Source organism: Amia ocellicauda, chromosome 12 (assembly GCF_036373705.1).
Source record: "Amia ocellicauda isolate fAmiCal2 chromosome 12, fAmiCal2.hap1, whole genome shotgun sequence".
In the NCBI taxonomy this organism is placed as follows: Eukaryota; Metazoa; Chordata; class Actinopteri; order Amiiformes; family Amiidae; genus Amia; species Amia ocellicauda.
The window spans coordinates 38677519-38702466 of record NC_089861.1 but is presented as its reverse complement, the minus strand read 5'-3'; the positions used below and the strand labels follow the sequence as shown (position 1 = coordinate 38702466).

The following is a 24948-nucleotide window of genomic DNA, read 5'->3' as shown; positions in this document are numbered from 1 at the left end:
CTTTTCTCACTTGAATTCTGTGCTCTCTATATTATCGCTGGATCCAGGGGACTGGGGACAGTGCTGGCTCAGTACCGGTACACTGTGTGTGTGTGTGTGTGTGTATGTGTGTGTGTGGGGTGGCGGGGGGGGCGTGCTGGGCATCCCAGGTGCTGCTGTCTTAGACCGAGGTGGAGCCCGAGTGGTAGTCTGACGTCACCTTCTCTGTGGCACTCGTCACTTCCTTAGTTATTGTCATCATCGCCGCTGCTGGGGAAACTCTCCACTTTAAAAGTGTCATTGTCCTCACCATACCTGGAGAAATAAAATAAAACGGTTCAGAATGGTTACTGGAAATCAGGGTGTGTGCCCTGCGCTGAAACCAAACACAAGAAAGGACGAGAGTGAAAAGGAAGAAAGGGAAATAAGGAGAGAGAAACGCTCACCTGCACCACAGCTCTCCAGGGTCGACCCATAGTGAGCGCCCAACAAACCAAATGGCCCATCCCTAGCTCCATAATATCACTATCTATATCATATATGTTTGCTTATATATTGACTTAAATACGGTGTTGCTTATTTATGGTGTATGCAACTGTGTTAAAGGATTTATGTACAAGGTTTCTTCAGTTTAATCCAGTACCCCCCCCCCAATACCAAATGGCCCATCCCTAACTGCACAATATCACTCTATACGTTTACTTGTATTTTAACGTAGCTTATTTATGGTCTATGCAACTGTATTTAAGGATTGATACACACATTTTCTTGTCTTTTGGCTTTGTTTTAGGGTTATACTCACGTTTAATGATGCTCTGGTCACTCCACAGACTGCCTTTGTTGTCTGCTGCAAGTGGTACATTCGATTACATCTTGACGTGCGCTAGTAGCGATCGTTTCCAGTACATTTCTATATAAAATACTACCGGAGTTAGGCTGGAGGACACTAACCGAACGCAACCGCTGGCACATTGTCAGTTGCACGCATTCGTGAAACTAGCGCACCGAATAGCGCACCGAGGAAAAATCTGAGGATTGAAATCGTAACAGCTGTAAAACGTAAGATAATATGCACTAGCCACACGGACTAGTTCTAGAGAATCTGTACTGGCCCGCAGCGAGCTGCACTAGCCATTGGCAAGCGGGCTCGCGTTAAGATCGACCCTTGTAGTAGAACAGTGTGTCTCTATGGTTACCTATGTAGAAGCCCCAGTATAGACCAGTGTGTCTCTGGTCTATTAGATGGACTGTATTATAGAGTTAGACTTATAATTGTCACATTGTGCCAAATGTTGTGTCAAACGTAGTGAGAAGTCTGTTAATTATACAGTAGTCAAGCTGGCTTGCATTAGTCAGTCACTAGTCAGTGGGAACTGTTTCTCTTTGGGTCTAGTCCAGTATGGTCCTGCCTATGACTAGCCTATTGTTGAATGGATTGTTGTTTTAATGAGGGCTCAGATTCTAGTCCAGTTGATGTTCTACTCTCAGACTTTTGATTTTAAAATTTACTTTTCACGTTGTGCCTCAGAATGCTCAGGAGTATATGAATCAGATGTGAATTGATAATGAATTATCAATGTGCACGGGTGAACTCACACGGTGCGGGCACAATGACACAGAAAACTGAAGAGACGCACTGGAGCCGATGGCAGGATGGAGACATTCAGCTGGTACATTTCTGGACCGAAAACTTGTCCATTAAGGATGGCACAGTGGGCCCGTTTAAACCATACAAGTACTCAACCTTTCTGTTACTTGAGTTACACCTAGTTTCTTTCTTACGGTGGCCCTGAAGTGCAACTGCTGAAAAAATAAAACAGCAGCTGCGAGATTTGCAGTGGCTGTGAGATTTGGAAGTGCTGAAAAATGTATTTTGTAATAATTATCTGAATCTCAGCCAATGAGTTCCTCATCCACCTAACAGACACTCATACAAGACAGTGTCCTAGTCCTGCGCTCTTGTTGGGAAGGATATATCACAAGAACCATCTTAAATTACCCACTGTTCTAAAACTTACTATATAAGGACCTACCTCGCTCTCCTTGTTTGTTGGGTAGAAAGATTGTGGTGGTTTTGACTGTGTTAATATATATATATATTTTAAGGATTGCTTGCGTTTTTGATTTGGACTCTTACTGAGAACCCTAATTTTGTGATTGAACCTGGACTGGCTGAGGACCCACTGCCTACTGATTTGGACAAACACTTTCACAATGTCAGAGAAGCCTTTGTGTTTGATCACTTTGTAAACTTAAGTGATGGTAACAAAGAAGGAAACCTGGACCCCACCGGACCTCACTTTCGCAGCCCCCCAGCTCCCCCGGACCTCACTTCATCAGCATCAGGTCTATACTGGGGCTTCTACATAGGTAACCATATGTAACGAGGAGTTAGTAAATGTCCTGCTGTTGTAGGGGTTCTAAGCTAGATATCTTGGATGGATGAGAAACTAAAGGATCTAAGTCCGCGCCCCCAACACAGTTTGTCCCTATACCCCCCAAATTTGAGGTATGTGCCCATCCTGCGTTATATATTTTTTTACATACCGAAGTATAGCTGTGACCTAATTTGGCAAAGTAGGGTTCAAGATTTAAATTCACAATGGCTACCTGAACTAACAGTAATGGGGCACACAAAAAGTAAACAGAGAGGATAACTAAACTATTCCTACCCTCCCGAATCTTACAGGACAGGCGAGACACCCCTACACCAAGATACTTATACAATAGAAAAACTATGGTCATGCTATGCTTCAAAGAAAGAAAATGCTATTGCTGCTTACTTGCGTTTTTCCCTTTTTACCTTCTCTGATCACAATGCTTTTTGACAAAAACTCAGGTGCAGGTGCACCCTGCGCTATCCTTTGCCCGAGCTTTGTCCAGGAAATCTCACTGTAGTCATCTTAGTTCAACGCGGGCTCTCCTTAACTGCGTGTCACACGGGTCCCGTTCACTTTGCACCTAGAACAGTCTCTTCTAAAAAAAAACTTGAAAAGATACACAATTCCAGGCCAGTGTTCAAAAACAAAGTTCATTGTTTTCATATAAAAAACATGTTTATTTCCTCTGCACACTACACAGCTCCAATTTGCACACTCAACTAATCATGGCGACTACTCTTCCCGAACTACAGCCCACCCTTTTTCTCGAGAAAGCTACATTCCGATTGGACAGCAGGTTAGGCGATTCAGTAATTCAGTTGGTTTGCGAAGCCATCCATTACATTAGACCTCTCTGGTGTTCTTAATGTAACAATACCGTATTCTGAACAAAGTAGTATCCCTTACAGTATCCCCCCTGTTGAAAACCTGCTGAATTAATACAGGTTATATATCAAAACATTCAAGGCAATTTCAGGATACCTTTTAAGGGGTCTGTGATCTATAATGACAATACACTGCATATTTTTTGTAAATACCCTTCTATTAAGCTTACTGGAAGTGTACCCTTGTTATATCTCTAGGAGCGTCTCACAACAGGGGAATCCTCCCTCTCTTGCTCTAGATCATCCAAGGGTTCTGGTTCCTGCCCATCTAGAATTCCCTCTGTGTGTTTGTGACTCTACACACAGAGACGCACTGTTCTGTACTGGGGCTTCTATATAGCTAACCATAGAGACACACTGGTCTATACTGGGATTAGGTAACCATAGAGACACACTGTTCTATACTGGGGCTTCTACATAGGTAACCATAGAGACACTGTTCTATACTGGGGCTTCTACATAGGTAACCATTAGTAATATTACGTATTAGTCCTTTTATTCCCTGGAAGATAGCACTTCACAGCATTTGATCATGCTTCTTGTGTTACTAATACTTGTATTATTGATTGATTTCCCCCTTGCTCCCTTTCCCGTAACCTTTGACTGTGACCTTACATCTTGACAGCACTTAGCTTTTACGTTCCAGGATGTATGACCTAACTTACTGTACTTACCTGTGTAAATTGGAAGTTGTAAAATGTATTATATTTTGAATTGCTTTGTACAATGTAAATTTGTATTTGTAATATTTGATGCCTTAACTGTATTCTTGCAATTTGTATAGCACTGGATAAGGGCATCTGCCAAGAAATAATAATAATAATAATAATAATAATAATAATAATAATAATAATAATAATAATAATAATAGCCATAGAGACACACTTGTCTGTACTGGGACAAGGTAACCATAGAGACACTGGTCTATACTGAACTGATGCTGGTCATGAAATGTACCCTGTGATGAGGTGTGCGTGATGGTAAAGCAGTAGCTCTTTTGGAGTATCAGGGCTCATAGTGTTGCATTTTTGCGGAGTTCTTCAACACAGGTTTGTATTTCACTATCATGTTTACTTTAAATAGCTCAGAGAAATGTCCTTTATTTAGAGCTTCTCTGAGACCCCTGATTGGAATTCACTGCTTTGTGCAGTACATCAGAATGTCAGTCACAGCTTTAATCACAATTCCTCTCAAATAAGCCTTCCTGGAATCCCGATTTAACCGATTAAAAATGTTTCTGTGTGGCTTTGTCTGTAACCTTCGGATGGACAGTACCAATTGCTTGCTTCATGTTTTGAACGGCTCTGATTCAAATGCTTAAAATCTTTAAAACCATTTTTAGTGAATGTTTCTTCGGTGTGGGAATCAGAACAAATGCCTGCATATCTACAGATAATTGCATTTCTGGCTATGCTGTATTCCATCCAGCGATACTTCTCATACCACCGCTGTGATGAAAAACTTTGGGATTTAACACAAATTAAAGCAAATGCCTGCAATTTTGGCCGTGTAGGTGACTTATCCATTCCTTATAAATCCGAGGGACAGTAAAATGTTTCCTTACCGAATTCAACACTGGCCTGTGGATGCAAAGCAGTGCTTATATTGGTTTCTTCCGATGCAGTTGGTGATTTATCAGGTTGTGTAATGTGCTGTTCTGATAGTTCTCTTCTCGTCTTTTGAAATAATTCAACAAATAATTTTGTTTCACCATTTGTAGGAACTCCGTTCACAACTACATTTGTTCAGTTGTCATGGTGTGATGCACTACGTAAAAAAACATTTACCACAGCCAGTTATAACCTGCTTGTGCATAACTTAGCCAAAATGTAACCATTAGACTTGAAAAGAACCAGCCCCCATGCTTTGGAATAAAGCCTGTGATTTTCCGAAACACGTTATTGCTTCAGAATCTTGTATTTATAATGTTTTTTTAACACGCGGGAGAAATTTTACACTCTCTGATTGGGTGGACCTGAGAGGTAAGTAGGTGGGCCATGGCCCACCCAGGCCCACCCATGCCCACCCATGCCCACCCAGGCCCACCCATGGCTACGCTCCTGTTGTGGCCCAGGTGCTTATTTGACACCCAGACTTACGGCCCACTGATTAATTTAGGTTGCCTTTATTAAAGAGTCTAAAGACGGCTGTCCGGTTCTGAACTTGGACCTGAAGTATTGTGTAGTATAAGTATCGCGTGTCTTCAAAGCATGCAGGGAAAATGTACAATGACTCGAGATCGTCACCCTTGAACTCCCTCACTACTTTTGTTCTCTGAAAGTAGCTGATAGAAACTTGCACACAACTAGTTATTCAGAGATAACATTACCACTTTAAACGATTTTTCAATTGGGCTATAGTGGCTGTTATAATGGGGTTTTAGATTTCCTAACATTGACTGGGAAAGCCCAGTTGAGACTACAGAAGCAGTAGTAGAAATGTTTTAGAGGGCAAACGACTGCTTTCTACCTCAATTAGTCAGGGAACCAACCAGAGAGAGCACATGCTATTTGATATTTTCAAACGACCAATGGTGAACTGCAGTCACAATATGGTTAGCTTTGAGGCATACTTTCACAAAACAAGGACCTACACTCAGTTGAGCCTCTTACTAAAAATGAAGCCACATTTCTTCAAATCATAAATGTAACTGCTACACTGTAAAAATTATTTGTTGACGCAACGTGACTTAGTCAAGTCATCTTGTTGCTTTGACTCAGTTTAGCAAACATGAAGTGTTAAGTTCACTCACTGTTGAAATAACATGCAGTAAATTGAGCCAACGTACTCTATCAATTAATAAGCATTTAGAATTTTTAGTTAAGTCAACTGAAAAACATATTAATTGAACTTAATTTTTCAAGTTTTCACAACTATAAACCAAGTCTAATTGACAAAATAGTCATTCTTCCTCAACTTTCATTACTTACAGTGAGGGAAAAAAGTATTTGATCCCCTGCTGATTTTGTACGTTTGCCCACTGACAAAGAAATGATCAGTCTATAATTTTAATGGTAGGTGTATTTTAACAGTGAGAGACAGAATAACAACAAAAAAATCCAGAAAAACTCATTTCAAAAAAGTTATAAATTGATTTGCATGTTAATTAGGGAAAGAAGTATTTGATCTCCTATCAATCAGCAAGATTTCTGGCTCCCAGGTGTCTTTTATACAGGTAATGAGCTGACATTAGGAGCGCTCCTAAATCTCAGCTCGTTACCTGTATAAAAGACACCTGTCCACAGAAGCAATCAATCAATCAGATTCCAAACTCTCCACCATGGCAAAGACCAAAGAGCTGTCCAAGGATGTCAGGGACAAGATTGTAGACCTACACAAGGCTGGAATGGGCTACAAGACCATCGCCAAGCAGCTTGGTGAGAAGGTGACAACAGTTGGTGCGATTATTCGCAAATGGAAGAAACACAAAATAACTGTCAGTCTTCCTCGGTCTGGGGCTCCATGCAAGATCTCACCTCGTGGAGTTTCAATGATCATGAGAACGGTGAGGAATCAGCCCAGAACTACACGGGAGGATCTTGTTAATGATCTCAAGGCAGCTGGGACCATAGTCACCAAGAAAACAATTGGTAACACACTACGCCATGAAGGACTGAAATCCTGCAGCGCCCGCAAGATCCCCCTTCTCAAGAAAGCACATGTACAGGCCCATCTAAAGTTTGCCAATGAACATCTGAATGATTCAGAGGAGAACTGGGTGAAAGTGTTGTGGTCAGATGAGACCAAAATCGAGCTCTTTGGCATCAACTCAACTCGCCGTGTTTGGAGGAGGAGCAATGCTGCCTATGACCTCAAGAACACCATCCCCACCATCAAACATGGAGGTGGAAACATTATGCTTTGGGGGTGTTTTTCTGCTAAGGGGACAGGACAACTGCACCGCATCAAAGGGATAATGGACGGGGCCATGTACCGTCAAATCTTGGGTGAGAACCTCCTTCCCTCAGCCAGGGCATTGAAAATGGGTCGTGGATGGGTATTCCAGCATGACAATGACCCAAAACACACAGGAGTGGCTCAAAAAGAAGCACATTAAGGTCAAGGAGTGGCCTAGCCAGTCTCCAGACCTTAATCCCATAGAAAATCTGTGGAGGGAGCTGAAGGTTCGAGTTGCCAAACGTCAGCCTCGAAACCTTAATGACTTGGAGAGGATCTGCAAAGAGGAGTGGGACAAAATCCCTCCTGAGATGTGTGCAAACCTGGTGGCCAACTACAAGAAACGTCTGACCTCTGTGATTGCCAACAAGGGTTTTGCCACCAAGTACTAAGTCGAAGGGGTCAAATACTTATTTCCCTCATTAACATGCAAATCAATTTATAACTTTTGAAATGCATTTTTCTGGATTTTTTTGTTGTTATTCTGTCTCTCACTGCTAAAATACACCTACCATTAAAACTATAGACTGATCATTTATTTGTCAGTGGGCAAACGTACAAAATCAGCAGGGGATCAAATACTTTTTTCCCCCACTGTAAGTAATGAAAGTTGAGGAAGAATGACTATTAATTTCATTATTTGCAATCCACAAAGTCCATCTATAATCATTCAAACGCGGGCTACTTCATCTTTTCTTGCATGATCAGCAACTTTATCCCATGCTAATTAATACAAAAAAATTTTCAACTCCGGTAAAGTAGTATGTCATCATGACGTGATGGTTTTGGCACATGCGCATTACACAAAACGTTCATAGAACATATGTTTTGTGGTTACCTGAGCACGTTATTTAAAGTTTTACAATTCTGTTCAAGTTGAGGTTGTTGTAACTCATCTTATTGTGTGGTGAGACACTGCAATTTCACAGAACATGATTTTACTTGTCCAATTTCCAAAACGAGCTCTCTTCAATCTCCGTTTCAAATCCATGTTGATTTGCGGGTAATCACTGTATCCACTCAATCTTACTACAGTTGTAAGAAAACACCTGTAATGCTGTACAAATGCATGTGTTTTTCAAGCACATGAAAGATTGTAGACAGGTAGAGATCGCCACTTGAGTGCCAGACTGACTCTATTGTAAAGGGAAGGCAGGATTATGTGTTATATTTGAGTTATTATGTATTTAAATGACCAGTCAAAATAACCCGATTTTGGCTATTCTAGGTAAATGTGTTTATAACTTATTTATTTTCATGTTTATGCAGCTAAAACGCTGTAGGCATGTTTAATACATATAGTTAGGAATAGTCACGAATGGGTATATGCGCAGTGTATTTTGGAACACAGTATAATTCAAATTTGAATAACCAAAACGGTCAAATTGACCGGCTCTGCGCTTGTAGTGTTAAATGTGGGTGTCATATCGTGGGCCGCACTTCCATGTGTGACGGGCCGCAGGTCGAGAACCACTGCCCTATTCAGAACAGGTTGGTCAGATAGGACCAGAACCAGTGCAGACCCAAAGAACAGAGGACGAGCGTTAGGCAGACAAACCCCAGGGCCCCAGGGCCCCAGGGCCACAGGTTAGTGCTTTCCTGGAGGTCTTTAGCTCCCCTGTATAATGGACCATTCCAGAGAGATTCCCCTTTGCAGTCAATATCATCAGCTCAGCAGTTTGCCAATACAGATCCCTGGGGAGGTGGGGGCTCAAATCCAGGACCAGGGTTAGCCACCCCTAGCATAAAGCAAAACATTACATGTGTTTAAATGGTTGAAGTCAATACAGTGATTAATGAATTGATGTATTTATTGAGGTGGCTGTGACAGAGTGGCTACAGAGACTATTGCGCTCCTTCACAGCAGCGTCTCTGTTGCTTATATTAAGTTATACTAAGGTATGCTGAGCTGACAATATTGAGGTTTTTACTAAAGAAAAAACAGATAACATGCCACAGGTTAACAACCAGTCCAGTCAAACCCTAAGAGAGATCAGGATAAATGAGGAGGAGGTAGTAAAGGGACTAGCAGAATTAAAAACAAACAAATCACCTGGGCCAGATGATATATTTCCAACAGTACGTAAAGAAATTATGGAAATGATTGTATTAATTATTTCTAAATAGCACTGGTTTCACTGTTTTTGAATGTTTTGATGTTTTTTTTATTTGTCAAATGCATTGACCGTTATTGTTCTTTTAAATGCATCAGATTGTTTTGATAGTTTTTTTTGTTTGTTGTTTTTTACATTTCAGTTAACTTGACAATTTTTTCACCATTGCATAAATTAAATAATCTAAAATGTGCTTTTTATTATTTTGTCTTGCTTTTCAAAGACAAAATCAATTACAAAACTACAATTAAAAAATATGTATTTAAGACTGAACATTAAACACTGTGCCAACAAAGCACAATAAATAAAATAAAATAAAATAGATAAATTTATATCTGGCCATCTTTGAGCCCCCCTTCTTGAATAGCCTACTGTGAAAGCCGGACACAAATAACGGGGAGAGAGAGAGGGAGAGTCTCCGGTTTCGGTTGTGTCCGGGCTTTATTTTGTTCAGGTATGTCAAAAAAGGGCGGAGATACAAAACAAAAACAAAATCAAAAGCAAAAGCAAAAAGTGTCCACAATCGGGGTGCTCCGGGCAGACAGGGGTAATAGACTCAGTCCACCTTCTTGTCGGTTAGCTGCTTCCGTCGGGGAGGGAGAGGGATTAAATAAACAGGGCACAGCCCACTTTATAGCGAGACACTCCTTTTCAATGGTGCTATATTTACGCTCCTGGGCGATAATTGTTTGCTTAGATAGAGGACGGGGTGTTCCTGACCCCCAACACTCTGGGACAGGACCGTGCCCACTCCAACTTCTCAGGCGTCGGTCTGTAGAATGAAAGGGAGAGAGAAGTCAAGGCATTTAAAAAAAGGGTGTTGGCAGAGGCGGTCCTTAATCGCCTGGAAAGCCACCTGGCACTGCTCCGTCCACTGGAAAGTATCTGGAGCACCTTTTCGCATCAGTTCGGTCAGGGGGTAAGCCAGGGTGGCAAAGTCCGGCAGAAACTGGCGATAATACCCGGAAAACCCCAAAAACTGCCGAACTTCCTTTTTGGACTTAGGAGGCGGACAGGAGGCAATAGCGGTCACCTTGTCAACGACTGGCCGTACCTGCCCCCCTCCTAAGAGGTACCCCAGATACTTGGTCTCCCTCCTCCCAACTGTTCACTTGCCCGGGTTTTCCGTGAGCAGCGCCCAGCCGATCCAGCAACTCATCCACACGGAGCATCGGATAGGCATCAAACCTAGACACTGCATTGAGCTCCCTATAATCAACGCAGAATCTAGTGCTGCCGTCAGGCTTTGGCACCAAGACTATAGGGCTACACCATTCCGATTGTGACTTTTCAATGACTCCCAGCTCCAACATCTTCTGCACCTCTTCATTGACAGCCTACTTTTTGTAATAGGGGGTGCGATAGGGTTTGACACGCACGCAGTGGTCCAGTGCTGTGTGGATGTGGTGTTCAATGAGAGGTGTGAGCACGGGTCGGTGAGAAAAGACATGCTGGAAGCGGCACAATAAAGAGCAAACGTGCTGTTTCTGGGCGTTTGTTAAATGGGCGTTTGTTAAATTGAGTTCAGTGCGAACCTCAGAAACAGCGGCTTCAGACTCTTTATTGTGGGGGGAACTAAAAGCACCCAATGCTTCCTGCTCTCGCCACTTCTTCAGCATGTTCAGATGATAGATCTGCTTTTACCTCCGACGATCTGGGCGACACACCTCATAATCAGCATCCCCTAAGCGGCGTGTGACCAAAAAGGGTCCCTGCCACTTAGCCAGCAGTTTAGATGTTGAATTTGGGAATAACACCAGTACCTTGTCCTTGGGTGAACGATCGTAACCGGGCTCTCCTGTTGTACATGCGCTGTTGTCGCTCCTGGGCCTGTAAGAGATGCAACTGTGCAAGTTTCCCCAGTGCCGATAGCCGATCTCTCATGTCCAGGATGTGCTGTACCATAGAGGTCTGGGAGGGGGCGGTCGCCTCCCAGTCCTCCTTTATTAAGTCGAGGATGCCCCTCAGCCGCCTCCCGTACAGCAGCTCGAAGGGAGAGAAGCCAGTGGACGTCTGGGGCACCTCGCGTACAGCGAACAGCAGGGGTGGCAATAACTTGTCCCAGTCCCAAGCGTCTGTGCTCACAAACTTACAGATCATGTTCTTTAGGGTTTTATTAAAGAGCTCCACTAGGGCGTCTGTCTGGGGATGATAGATTGAGGTCCTGATGGACTTTATCCCCAGCAGCCTACAGAGGTCTCGCATCACGCGTGACATGAATGGAGAGCCCTGATCTGTCAGGATTTCCTTTGGGATCCCCACCCGAGTGAAGACCTTAAACAGCTCCTCGGCGATCCTAGTCGCTGACATTGTCCGTAGACGAATTGCCTCCAGGTACCGAGTGGCATAGTCTACTATGACCAGCACAAATTGATACCCCGCGGAGCTTTTCTCCAACGGACCGATCAAATCCATCCCAATGCGCTCAAATGGTATCTCCATGAGAGGCAGCGGTACCAGCGGAGCCCACGGTACTGCACTGGCATTGGTCTTCTGGCACTCCGGACAGGCAGCACACCATCTTTCTACCTCCTTTTTGATGCCTGGCCAGAAGAATCGGTCCATTATCCGGCTTAAGGTCTTGTCACGACACAGGTGACCTGCCCCAGCCAAATCAGATGAGAGCCTATGATCCTTAATATTAGATAGATAGTGTTCACTAGCGAGCACCCGGCCGGGCGATGTCCAGGCTGCCCGCAACGTCACCGTGGTTTTTCCAGGGGACCACACACTGCCGGGGGAGAGAGAAAAAGAAGGAGCTAAGGAGGCAGATTTGTTTTTGGGACAGGCAAGGCGAGAAGGGGAAGTGGGTCGGGGAGAAACATGTTTAGGTGTGGTGTTTGGCAACATGCTGGTATCCAGGACAGTCGGGTCAGAGGGGGTCTTGGGAATGGAAGGGAGGGTGCCCGCCGTCGGGCATCAGAAGGTGGCATCGTCCCGGGCAATGATGGTTCTCTGCCAGCCTGGTGCCAGCCTTCAGGTTGGACGTGGGAGATGGCAGATGAACTGCTCCAAGGCCACCAGGTCGGCAACTTCCGTGGCTTGAGCCAGCGGTGGCAGGCACCGGGAGCCAGGTTCGAACCGGAGGCTTCTGAGCTTTCGGCGCTGGCCGTCCGACGTCAGACCGACCCGGTCCAGGACACTGTCCCTCAGACTTTTGTAGTCTAGGGCATCCTCGGGACGAAGCACTCGGGTGGCAGGGGAGCCAGGCGTACCGCCCACTCCGACTCCGGCCAGTCGCAACACCGGGCAGTGCGCTTGAAGATGGCAAGAAAAGCCTCCGGGTCATGAAGTGAGCACTGACTCCGGTGGTACTCGATCCCACAACCATTGAATGACCACTGCCCTTTTCACTAAAAGTCCAACGCGCTATCCATTGCGCCACAGAGCATGCCTACTGATGATGGGGCATCTCAGCGTGCTTGTACAAGTAGCATTTACAGATGTGTTTTTTTAATCGCTCTCTCTGATATAGAGATGAAAGGAAATGATGGGTTCTTCTTTTAGATAATACGACTCATGTTGACTTGACTGTGAGGGAAAGTTTTTGTCAGGCACACTGTCTGTGTGTTTGTCTGTCTATCTGTGGCTGTCTGTGTGTCTGTGGCAGTCTGTGCTTGTGGCTGTCTGTGTGTGTGTCTGTGGCTGGACCGATGGGGCTGATTGGAAACATCATCGACCTGGGTTTCTCTTCATCACAGATACATCTTTCGCTGCCCACATGCCCGAATTGCTTTTCAGCTGGATCACAGCCTCGCCCCAGGTGGGCAAAACCTCCAAAAGTGGTACAAACTCATCCACGTATTCCAGTGTTTCCGAGAAAGCTTGGCATAGTGAGTGAGAAAGTCAACCCTGACAGTGTGGCGACAGATGAGAAGCCACGGAATTGATGCACTCTGTGATGTCATAGAAGTCAGCTGTGAGAGAGTTCTGAGATGTCATCGCTGAACTGGCAGTGAAGGGAGAGGGAGAGGAAGGCAAAGCATGTACATGGCTTCTCTCGCTGACTGGGCAAGATTGGATTAATGAGAGAGTGCAAGGACGGAAATGCAGTTGTTTTCTCGAAGAGTGTAGAAGAGTTTTCTGGTCTCCTGATGGAGGCGTAGGTTCAAATACCACTTCTGACAGACTGATTTATAGCATGACCAATGCTAGGAATTGCAAAAGTGTTCTTTTATTTTCTGACACTAAGCTGTTGGTCACCTCGACTCGGTTGCATAAGTGTTGAAAGTCACGGATTCCCGCAATTCTGTGGCCGCATTCTCAAGGCTATCTTCTATAATACACCTCTCAAAAAAATAAGGGAACAAGTAATCATCACAGCATAATACCAAGTCAGTTACAGTTCAGGCATATTAATCTGTACAGTTAGGAAGCCTAAGCGGTTGTGAATCACTGTCTCTTGTTTTGGTGCAAATGAAAGTGACAGCAGGTGCACCGGAGATAGGCAACAGCAAGACAACCCCAAAAAGGGAATGGTTTTGCAGGTGGAGGCCACAGACGATTGCTCTCTCCTTATCCTTCCTGACTGATTCTTCTCTAGTTTTGCCTTTTGCTAGTGTCCTTGTCACTACTGGAATTATGAGGTGCTCCCTGCAGCCCATTCAGGTTGCACAGGTAGTCCAGCTCCTCCAGTATGGCACATCCATACGTGCCGTCTGAAGAAAGTTTGCTGTGTCTCCCAGTACAGTCTCAAAAGCATGGAGGTGGGAGAGTTACGAATTATGCAATGTACGGTGAAGATCTTGAGGTTTCCTAGATTTTGATCACGGAGATCCGATGTGTGATTTAAGTGTTCCCGCAGTTTTCTTGATCAGTATATAATCTCGCGGTGGACGTATACATCCTCTCAGAATGGCTGAGTGGTCTAATTTGCCAGACTTAAGGTGTTGTTCCCTTGAAGAGTGTAGAAGGGTTTTCTGGTCTCCTGATGGAGGCGTGGGTTCAAATCCCACTCCTGACAGATTGATTTATAGCATCACCAATGCTAGGAATTGCAAAAGTGTTCTTTTCACACTTGTGTGTAATGCATTTTGCAGCCAAATTACATAAACATGAGGAAATGCCTGGCAGAGAGACTCCTTTTGATGGCCGGTTAGCTCAGTTGGTTAGAGCGTGGTGCTAATAACTCCAAGGTCTTGGGTTCGATCCCCACATCGGCCAAGACCGATCGTAGGTGCTCATCCGTCTAGTTCGAGTCCTGTTTTTTGAATGTTTGACATGAAACTCCCTGAAGGCAAGCGTAGTAGTGCACTTAAGCAGTGGTAGGATCCACAAGACTTCATCAAGCCGTGTCAAAGTCGGCCATCTACATGCACACGGGAAAATGTCCTTTCGCCGCTTTGCTTTTCTCAGAACACTTCTTTGCATTCTGTCCTCTGATAGTTTCAACTCGTGGGCTCCTGCCAATTCCTTATTACACAGACTTGGAGAGGGAAGCAATGCCAGTGGCTTCAAGAATCAACGCAAGTTTCATGAATGGCACATCTAAGCAATGGTGCCAACCAGACATTGAGCTGTTGGTCACCTCGACTCGGTTGCATAAGTGTTGAAAGTCACGGATTCCCGCAATTCTGTGGCCGCATTCTCAAGGCTATCTTCTATAATACACCTCTCAAAAAAATAAGGGAACAAGTAATCATCACAGCATAATACCAAGTCAGTTACAGTTCAGGCATATTAATCTGTACAGTTAGGAAGCCTAAGCGGTTGTGAATCACTGTCTCTTGTTTTGGTGCAAATGAAAGTGACAGCAGGTGCACCGGAGATAGGCAACAGCAAGACAACCCCAAAAAGGGAATGGTTTTGCAGGTGGAGGCCACAGACGATTGCTCTCTCCTTATCCTTCCTGACTGATTCTTCTCTAGTTTTGCCTTTTGCTAGTGTCCTTGTCACTACTGGAATTATGAGGTGCTCCCTGCAGCCCATTCAGGTTGCACAGGTAGTCCAGCTCCTCCAGTATGGCACATCCATACGTGCCGTCTGAAGAAAGTTTGCTGTGTCTCCCAGTACAGTCTCAAAAGCATGGAGGTGGGAGAGTTACGAATTATGCAATGTACGGTGAAGATCTTGAGGTTTCCTAGATTTTGATCACGGAGATCCGATGTGTGATTTAAGTGTTCCCGCAGTTTTCTTGATCAGTATATAATCTCGCGGTGGACGTATACATCCTCTCAGAATGGCCGAGTGGTCTAATTTGCCAGACTTAAGGTGTTGTTCCCTTGAAGAGTGTAGAAGGGTTTTCTGGTCTCCTGATGGAGGCGTGGGTTCAAATCCCACTCCTGACAGATTGATTTATAGCATCACCAATGCTAGGAATTGCAAAAGTGTTCTTTTCACACTTGTGTGTAATGCATTTTGCAGCCAAATTACATAAACATGAGGAAATGCCTGGCAGTGAGACTCCTTTTGATGGCCGGTTAGCTCAGTTGGTTAGAGCGTGGTGCTAATAACGCCAAGGTCTTGGGTTCGATCCCCACATCGGCCAAGACCGATCGTAGGTGCTCATCCGTCTAGTTCGAGTCCTGTTTTTTGAATGTTTGACATGAAACTCCCTGAAGGCAAGCGTAGTAGTGCACTTAAGCAGTGGTAGGATCCACAAGACTTCATCAAGCCGTGTCAAAGTCGGCCATCTACATGCACACGGGAAAATGTCCTTTCGCCGCTTTGCTTTTCTCAGAACACTTCATTTGCATTCTGTCCTCTGATAGTTTCAACTCGTGGGCTCCTGCCAATTCCTTATTACACAGACTTGGAGAGGGAAGCAATGCCAGTGGCTTCAAGAATCAACGCAAGTTTCATGAATGGCACATCTAAGCCATGGTGCCAACCAGACATTGAGCTGTTGGTCACCTCGACTCGGTTGCATAAGTGTTGAAAGTCACGGATTCCCGCAATTCTGTGGCCGCATTCTCAAGGCTATCTTCTATAATACACCTCTCAAAAAAATAAGGGAACAAGTAATCATCACAGCATAATACCAAGTCAGTTACAGTTCAGGCATATTAATCTGTACAGTTAGGAAGCCTAAGCGGTTGTGAATCACTGTCTCTTGTTTTGGTGCAAATGAAAGTGACAGCAGGTGCACCGGAGATAGGCAACAGCAAGACAACCCCAAAAAGGGAATGGTTTTGCAGGTGGTGGCCACAGACGATTGCTCTCTCCTTATCCTTCCTGACTGATTCTTCTCTAGTTTTGCCTTTTGCTAGTGTCCTTGTCACTACTGGAATTATGAGGTGCTCCCTGCAGCCCATTCAGGTTGCACAGGTAGTCCAGCTCCTCCAGTATGGCACATCCATACGTGCCGTCTGAAGAAAGTTTGCTGTGTCTCCCAGTACAGTCTCAAAAGCATGGAGGTGGGAGAGTTACGAATTATGCAATGTACGGTGAAGATCTTGAGGTTTCCTAGATTTTGATCACGGAGATCCGATGAGTGATTTAAGTGTTCCCGCAGTTTTCTTGATCAGTATATAATCTCGCGGTGGACGTATACATCCTCTCAGAATGGCCGAGTGGTCTAATTTGCCAGACTTAAGGTGTTGTTCCCTTGAAGAGTGTAGAAGGGTTTTCTGGTCTCCTGATGGAGGCGTGGGTTCAAATCCCACTCCTGACAGATTGATTTATAGCATCACCAATGCTAGGAATTGCAAAAGTGTTCTTTTCACACTTGTGTGTAATGCATTTTGCAGCCAAATTACATAAACATGAGGAAATGCCTGGCAGAGAGACTCCTTTTGATGGCCGGTTAGCTCAGTTGGTTAGAGCATGGTGCTAATAACGCCAAGGTCTTGGGTTCGATCCCCACATCGGCCAAGACCGATCGTAGGTGCTCATCCGTCTAGTTCGAGTCCTGTTTTTTGAATGTTTGACATGAAACTCCCTGAAGGCAAGCGTAGTAGTGCACTTAAGCAGTGGTAGGATCCACAAGACTTCATCAAGCCGTGTCAAAGTCGGCCATCTACATGCACACGGGAAAATGTCCTTTCGCCGCTTTGCTTTTCTCAGAACACTTCATTTGCATTCTGTCCTCTGATAGTTTCAACTCGTGGGCTTCTGCCAATTCCTTATTACACAGACTTGGAGAGGGAAGCAATGCCAGTGGCTTCAAGAATCAACGCAAGTTTCATGAATGGCACATCTAAGCCATGGTGCCAACCAGACATTGAGCTGTTGGTCACCTCGACTCGGTTGCATAAGTGTTGAAAGTCACGGATTCCCGCAATTCTGTGGCCGCATTCTCAAGGCTATCTTCTATAATACACCTCTCAAAAAAATAAGGGAACAAGTAATCATCACAGCATAATACCAAGTCAGTTACAGTTCAGGCATATTAATCTGTACAGTTAGGAAGCCTAAGCGGTTGTGAATCACTGTCTCTTGTTTTGGTGCAAATGAAAGTGACAGCAGGTGCACCGGAGATAGGCAACAGCAAGACAACCCCAAAAAGGGAATGGTTTTGCAGGTGGTGGCCACAGACGATTGCTCTCTCCTTATCCTTCCTGACTGATTCTTCTCTAGTTTTGCCTTTTGCTAGTGTCCTTGTCACTACTGGAATTATGAGGTGCTCCCTGCAGCCCATTCAGGTTGCACAGGTAGTCCAGCTCCTCCAGTATGGCACATCCATACGTGCCGTCTGAAGAAAGTTTGCTGTGTCTCCCAGTACAGTCTCAAAAGCATGGAGGTGGGAGAGTTACGAATTATGCAATGTATGGTGAAGATCTTGAGGTTTCCTAGATTTTGATCACGGAGATCCGATGTGTGATTTAAGTGTTCCCGCAGTTTTCTTGATCAGTATATAATCTCGCGGTGGACGTATACATCCTCTCAGAATGGCCGAGTGGTCTAATTTGCCAGACTTAAGGTGTTGTTCCCTTGAAGAGTGTAGAAGGGTTTTCTGGTCTCCTGATGGAGGCGTGGGTTCAAATCCCACTCCTGACAGATTGATTTATAGCATCACCAATGCTAGGAATTGCAAAAGTGTTCTTTTCACACTTGTGTGTAATGCATTTTGCAGCCAAATTACATAAACATGAGGAAATGCCTGGCAGAGAGACTCCTTTTGATGGCCGGTTAGCTCAGTTGGTTAGAGCGTGGTGCTAATAACGCCAAGGTCTTGGGTTCGATCCCCACATCGGCCAAGACCGATCGTAGGTGCTCATCCGTCTAGTTCGAGTCCTGTTTTTTGAATGTTTGACATGAAACTCCCTGAAGGCAAGCGTAGTAGTGCACTTAAGCAGTGGTAGGATCCACAAGACTTCATCAAGCCGTGTCAAAGTCGGCCATCTACATGCACACGGGAAAATGTCCTTTCGCCGCTTTGCTTTTCTCAGAACACTTCATTTGCATTCTGTCCTCTGATAGTTTCAACTCGTGGGCTCCTGCCAATTCCTTATTACACAGACTTGGAGAGGGAAGCAATGCCAGTGGCTTCAAGAATCAACGCAAGTTTCATGAATGGCACATCTAAGCCATGGTGCCAACCAGACATTGAGCTGTTGGTCACCTCGACTCGGTTGCATAAGTGTTGAAAGTCACGGATTCCCGCAATTCTGTGGCCGCATTCTCAAGGCTATCTTCTATAATACACCTCTCAAAAAAATAAGGGAACAAGTAATCATCACAGCATAATACCAAGTCAGTTACAGTTCAGGCATATTAATCTGTACAGTTAGGAAGCCTAAGCGGTTGTGAATCACTGTCTCTTGTTTTGGTGCAAATGAAAGTGACAGCAGGTGCACCGGAGATAGGCAACAGCAAGACAACCCCAAAAAGGGAATGGTTTTGCAGGTGGTGGCCACAGACGATTGCTCTCTCCTTATCCTTCCTGACTGATTCTTCTCTAGTTTTGCCTTTTGCTAGTGTCCTTGTCACTACTGGAATTATGAGGTGCTCCCTGCAGCCCATTCAGGTTGCACAGGTAGTCCAGCTCCTCCAGTATGGCACATTCATCCGTGCTATCAGAAGAACCAGAAGGACCAGTATCTGCTTTTTTGTGCGAGGAGGAACAGGAGGAGCATTGCCTGAGCCCTCCAAAATGACCTCCAGCGGTCTACTGGTGTGCATGTTTCTGACTAAACTGTCAGAAACAGACTCTATGAGGGTGACACGAGGGCCCGTCGTCCTCTAGTGGGACCTGTGCTCACAGCCCAGCACCGTGCAGCTCGATTGGTATTCGTGAAAAAGTCTGGAGGCACCGTGGTGAACGTTATTCTGTCTGCAACATCATCCAGCATGATCGGTTTGGCTGCTGGTTTGGAGAGAAACACAAAGTGCCCTCTGTGTATTCACTATGCAACCATCAACAACTCTGACCTGGTCATATATATGTCCCAGGGCATCATCCTGTGTCTGGTCCATAGCGAAATCGGATACCCGGTTGAAGGCGGGATCCAGTGTCGGGCCTTCCACTGGAAGAAGGAGAGAGGAGGTGAGTCCCAGAACTCGTTCCTTCCCATGGGTCCAACAGGGTACTGTTGGCTGCTACACGACTGGAGTCAGAGGGAAGGCTGTCCCTGCCCCTCTCATCACCTGCAGTCACTAATGGTGATCGGTCCCCAGAGACATGTCCCAATTGTGCCCCAGCCAAATCAGATAATGAGAGCCTAGGATCTTTAATATTGGACAGAAATTCAGAGCCTCTGGGTTGTCCTCCGGTCCCATCTTTGGAATCTGCAGACCTGCCCAAGCCGGGTTTGCTGCGGCCACAGCAGGGTTAGGTGCAGGAGCTGGTACTTGAAGTTGCTGGACAAGCGTCTCGAGAGTTTGTTGTTTTTGAGCCTGCAGCTTCACCACTGGGGCCAACAACTGTTCCACTGGAGACGCCTCCATAGCTGTCCTTCCGGGTACAGAGTTCAGGGTAAGTATGTCACAAAGCTTCCCCACATTGGCCACCAAATGTAAATGCCGGACACAATAAACGGAGAGAGTCTCGGGTTCCGGCGGTGTCCGAGCTTTATTGGGGTTCACAATAGTCCAACAGAAAAAAACACAAAAAGGGGAAAACAAGGCAAAACCAGCACACAAAACATCCACACAAACAGGGTGCTCCGGGCAGTCACAATAAAGTCTCCCTCGGGGAAGGAGAGGGATTAAATAGCTGAAGCACACCTGCCAATGACGTCACAGTCGCCTCAGTGATCATTGCCTGCAGCCGTGAGCTCACAAGCTGTCTGCGAAGCAGCGGACAACACGGCTGCAACACATGAGCACCTAATTAGTGTGCGTCAGCAGCAGCCATGCCGTGACAGACAGCGTCCTGCCAAAATCACAATAAGATGTATAAAAGTACAGAAAAACAAAATGTAATAAACTAAAAATGATCTTTAATACATAGAATTAAAGAAAATAGGTTTAGTGTTTACAGATTCCTTTTTGGAAATACAATGACATGCATTACAAATGAGTATTTACATTTTATTTACAGCTGGTGCTCATGTGTCACTGTGCCCCTCAGGCTGTGGCAGGCGGTGACATATTGGGCAGCCAGGGAGGCTGTGTGTCCCTCCTCCAGGAGGACTGACCATTTTTATTTTTTCTCAGTTTTGTCAAAGGTAGGGTGGCATTCATTATTTTGTTAAGGAATGTGTCCCTTATTTTGGGCATATTTATTGCATTGCAGGAGGAAGTGCAACTCTCTCTCTCTGTCTCTTTCTCTCTCTGTGTGCGTCCGTCTGTCACTGGAGGCGTTTGTCGTCCCCGTCCAGTGACACCCTCTTAACTCCCCCGGCCCCCTGGAGCGTGACCTACAGCCGAAGGGAGCGCCTGAGGGCTGGTTGGAAGCATCTTGGACTCGGGTTCCTCTTCATCACCAGAAGGGGGAGCCGGAGTAGATTCCTGCAGAGATTGACACTTGTTTTTTTGTTTCAGCAGAAACAGTGCGGAGGCGACCCAAATCCTGCTGGGGGGAGGTGTTTAAAAAAAAAAAGTTTTATCTTCTTCATAATGACATTATCCTTCAAGAAAAGACAAAGGGCATCAGATGATCAATACGTTAATACATCTCTTATAATCTCTCTTTAAAATACCAACTATTACAATGTTAACCATACATAAACAAAACAACCTATGCTTTTGTTTTTAATGTTGCTAGATCTCACAGTGATAAAATAAGGAAGATATGGTTTAACCAAAAAAGTTGATAAAACATTTCTTGGCAGAGCGCAAACAGAGGACATGTAAATAGGCTGACATTAAATTAAAGATAAGATTCTAAATAAGCTATCTTTTCTCTTCAGTCATGATGAGGAAAAATTGATAACTTGAATAATTTCATTCAGAATGACAAAGTTGCTCAATGTAAGCGCATTTTTCAGAGTAACGTTAGCACAGCTTCCTACAAATTGTCTGATAGATAAGATTAAAAAAGAAATCAGCTATCGGCTATGTTACAAATGAGAATTATACTATTAATATTGTACATTTATGATCATTATGTTTGTAGTTTGGATATGTCGATAATATATTTGACAGTAAATGGGTTTTATACGGTGTGTCCAAAAAAACTAAACAAAAACCCATCCCAATTTGCGTTACGTGATCGGGACCACTCCGTGGACCACAGTGCCGAGGTCCGGACCACTCAGTCGCTGTGGTCCAGACCTTGGACCAAAAAATGTTACAACCCCTACTGCTCCGCTGTGTCAGTTGTTTCTGTAACTGAATCACAAAACTGGGTTTTGATGTGCTCCCCACGTGCGTGTTTACAACGTCACTGAAGAAAAAAAACATCGAATCTGGAACACTGACGAGAATTGGAAGAAGCCGTGGCTGTGGCTAACTGTGTCTGTGAGTAGTATAGATGGCAGCATCACTTATTTTGACAGCCGGAAGTCCCGCCCTCCCTATGTACCTTTGAACTGGAACTCCTCTCTCCTTCCCAGCACCCCCCTGGGTTAATCTTTGACCCTCCCTCCTTATGTACCATTGAACCGGAACTCCTCTCTCCTTCCCAGCACCCCCCTGGGTTACCATTTGACCCTCCCTTGTCAGCCATCTTGGATGATATCGGCCATTTTGACTGATATCGGCCATTTGTAAGGTCATAGGTCATCTGGTAAGATGGTAGCCATTTTGTTAGGGTGACATCCATCATGGTGAATGTCCAAGGGCACCTCACACTGCTGGTGTGGAGGTGTAATGTTTAATAGCATAAACTGTGTTTTTAAGGTTATATTGTTTTATGATACTGTTTAAGTAAATAAAAAGAGAATAAGAAAAGTTTTAAATACATATATATATTTAAAGTTATATTGTTTTATGCTACTATTTTAGTAAATAAAAAGAGAATAAAAGTTTTAAATACATATATATATATATAATCAATAGGTTATATTGTTTTATGATACTGTTTTAGTAAATAGAAAGAGTATAAGAAAAGAAAAGTTTTATATTTTATTTTAGGTTATAATGTTTTATGATTTGTTTTAGTAAATTAAAAAATAAGAAAAATAAAAGTTGTATATACACATATATATTTTATTTTAGATTATGTTTGATTATACTGTTTTAGTAAATTAAAAAATAAGAAAAATAAACGTTTTATATATATTTAAGGTTACACTGTTTTATGATACTGTTTTAGTAAATTAAAAAGAAAAATTAATATTTACCCAGAGTGGGATTTGAACCCACATGTGTTTTTAGTTTATATGTTTTATGATTAGGGTTAGGATGATACTGTGTTTGCAAAATAAAAAGGTAAGAAAAAATCGATTAAGAAATGTATAGACTTACATATATTGCATGTCATTACATATATATTTAAGCAAACACAGATAAACACACATACCTATATCTCTTTAGTTTATATTTATCAATAGACAATAGAGAACAACAGTGAAATATATAGAATTATATCTGTTCATTTTGACCAGCACTGTACTTATTATATTTGTTACATTAGTGAATGCTCAAACGTAGCCTTAACATGTATCATATTTAAGAATATACTGCATTTCATTCCATTACACACACACACACACACAAACATATATATATCTTGTTAGGTTTTATTTATCAATAGACACTAAAGACATGCACACCACTTTTCTTAGAGAGACACAGTGAAGCACTATTTGTGAATACTCATATGTAATAAATAATATATGTATATATGATTTGTTTGTGCTCAAATGTATAGAATTAATAAAATACACACACACACACACAATGGTGACTTTTATTGTGGCAAACAAGCATTTTACAACATGGAACATAGTCAGAAGTAGAAAAAGATACTCCATGAAATGTTGTATAGATACTTGTAATCATTAATTTCTGGTTCACAACACCAACATTGGACAGAAAGAAACACTGACCTGTACGGAGTAATGTCATTTCCAGCATATTCCATATATATTCTATTCAGTCTTTCACTCTTGGCTTCTTTTTCAAAGTTATACCAGGTTCTGGCGACAAAGTACATCAGGTATCTATTGTAAATAAAGTGAGAAACTCTTAAGTTTCTATTCCTTTGGAAATACCTTATTTTTCAAACCTACAAATACATGGTGACAACTGCAAGCATGACACACATACAAAACACAGAAATAGGGACCACACTGCAAGGATATAATAAGCACAAATGGTATTTTACTGCAAATTTTAAGTTTTGTAAAATTATTTATGTAACTTCTAGGAGTAATCTGCAAACTACATAGTGAAAATGCAGTCAGTCTTCAGGAAACACACACAGCAGACTGAAATAAGCACAACGTCATATTTATATGAACCAAAACTGCATTCTACTAAACCCTGAAACTCTGAAAAATCACTACAAACTCTATGTTTTGTAAAATGGCTTATTTCACAGACACAGAAACAAATAGGCTCACCCTCAACATATTCCAACACTTGTTATGATGTAAACTTAAAGGTTTACCAGTAGTACAGGGGTATTATTAATCTATTCATGCAACTTTTAGACACTTGTCTAATACAGAGCTAACAACTGCATTGATAGCGGGTAGCAGGGCTTTGACAATGCTGTGCGGTGGGGTTTAAAATGACTTTGTAGGCCAGGGCTTTAAAACCTTACCCCATTGTAACATTTTCAAATTAGCCTCCAACCCCTAAAATACTAAGACATGTTTTTTGTATCATATGTATCATGTTGTTATACTATGTACATTAATGTGGTTTATAATTTTGATTTAATTTGACATAATTTTATCATATTTTTAATTACAAATTCATATATATAAATAACAAATACTATATAATAATAGTAATAATAATGCAAAAACATATTAAGCAATCATATTTTTACTTACAGAATAATATATTTAAAATAACAATATAATAATTTAATAATAATAATAATAATAATAATAATAATAATAATAATAATAATAATTTAAAAACATATTAAACAAAACTCACCCTGACTTTGTCACAACCTCAGGATGGGGAACCTCTGCTGTAGACCCTCATCCACTCTGTCAACAGTTTGTAGGTGACATGTGCAGAAACATGAAAACTCAGTCTTGGTGGGGTGTTTCTGTCCAGTGGTCTGATCTGATACAACTTTCTACTACATTTCATATTCTATTAAAATATAACAAATTAGTAGTTCATAAAAAAGTGCTCCTGCTACTCTTATGAGTGTCTCTACAGCCCCTCATTGCTCCCTTGCATTACAGAGCATGACACGTGCTCTTCACATTGAAATTCACATTCATGTTGATGTAGGACTCG

The 24948-nt window shown here is 43.2% G+C and overlaps 4 non-coding genes across 4 annotated transcripts; all 4 read left to right on the top strand.

The window, feature by feature from the left end:
* Positions 1 to 14344: 14344 nt before the first annotated feature.
* On the top strand, positions 14345 to 14418 carry trnai-aau (transfer RNA isoleucine (anticodon AAU)). The gene has a single exon. It is a non-coding gene; the product is annotated as a tRNA-Ile (tRNA).
* Positions 14419 to 15668: 1250 nt separating this feature from the next.
* On the top strand, positions 15669 to 15742 carry trnai-aau (transfer RNA isoleucine (anticodon AAU)). Its single transcript has one exon. It is a non-coding gene; the product is annotated as a tRNA-Ile (tRNA).
* Positions 15743 to 16993: 1251 nt separating this feature from the next.
* Positions 16994 to 17067, top strand: trnai-aau (transfer RNA isoleucine (anticodon AAU)). The gene has a single exon. It is a non-coding gene; the product is annotated as a tRNA-Ile (tRNA).
* Positions 17068 to 18318: 1251 nt separating this feature from the next.
* trnai-aau (transfer RNA isoleucine (anticodon AAU)) lies at positions 18319 to 18392 on the top strand. Its single transcript has one exon. It is a non-coding gene; the product is annotated as a tRNA-Ile (tRNA).
* The last annotated feature ends 6556 nt before the right edge of the window (positions 18393 to 24948 follow it).